Raw genomic sequence first — 764 nt, forward strand, 5'->3', positions numbered from 1 at the left:
TGGGAAGTCCTCGTGTTGCATTCCCTTTTTAATTTTTTTCGCGCCGCTTACAAAACAAAACGCACGTGTAAGTAATATATTTACCGTGTTTTATTATTTTGCACGAGTGCGGTAAGTCATAGCTGGGTGCTCACGATTCACGGGTCCAGCGTCGGCGTTGTGGCGCGGCAAGCGTGCACTGGTGCGGTTGAGAGGGAGGGGTGGAAACCGCGTTAAACTCGTCTCCGTAGTTGAGAGGGAGCGGCCAAAGCAATGTACAATCGTCTTTGTAGTGGAGCTGGGAGGGGCAAGGATAAGGGACGAAGACCGGGGTAACATGTCGGATGCGATCATACTAGCACTAAAGCACCGGATACCATCAGAACTCCGAAGTTAAGCGTGCTTGGCCGAGAGTAGTACTAGGATGGGTGACCTCCTGGGAAGTCCTCGTGTTGCATTCCCTTTTTAATTTTTTTCGCGCCGCTTGCAAAACAAAACGCACGTGTAAGTAATATATTTACCGTGTTTTATTATTTTGCACAAGTGCGGTAAGTCATAGCTGGGTGCTCACGATTCACGGGTCCAGCGTCGGCGTTGTGGCGCGGCAAGCGTGCACTGGTGCGGTTGAGAGGGAGGGGTGGAAACCGCGTTAAACTCGTCTCCGTAGTTGAGAGGGAGCGGCCAAAGCAATGTACAATCGTCTTTGTAGTGGAGCTGGGAGGGGCAAGGATAAGGGACGAAGACCGGGGAAACATGTCGGATGCGATCATACCAGCACTAAAGCA

General features: G+C 51.3%; 1 non-coding gene across 1 annotated transcript; it reads left to right on the forward strand.

Annotated features, from left to right (window-relative positions):
- Positions 1-321: 321 nt before the first annotated feature.
- LOC123179551 (5S ribosomal RNA) lies at positions 322-440 on the forward strand. Its single transcript, XR_006490448.1, has one exon. It is a non-coding gene; the product is annotated as a 5S ribosomal RNA (ribosomal RNA).
- The last annotated feature ends 324 nt before the right edge of the window (positions 441-764 follow it).

The sequence above is a fragment of the Triticum aestivum genome, unplaced genomic scaffold (assembly GCF_018294505.1).
Source record: "Triticum aestivum cultivar Chinese Spring unplaced genomic scaffold, IWGSC CS RefSeq v2.1 scaffold71475, whole genome shotgun sequence".
NCBI lineage: Eukaryota > Viridiplantae > Streptophyta > Magnoliopsida > Poales > Poaceae > Triticum > Triticum aestivum.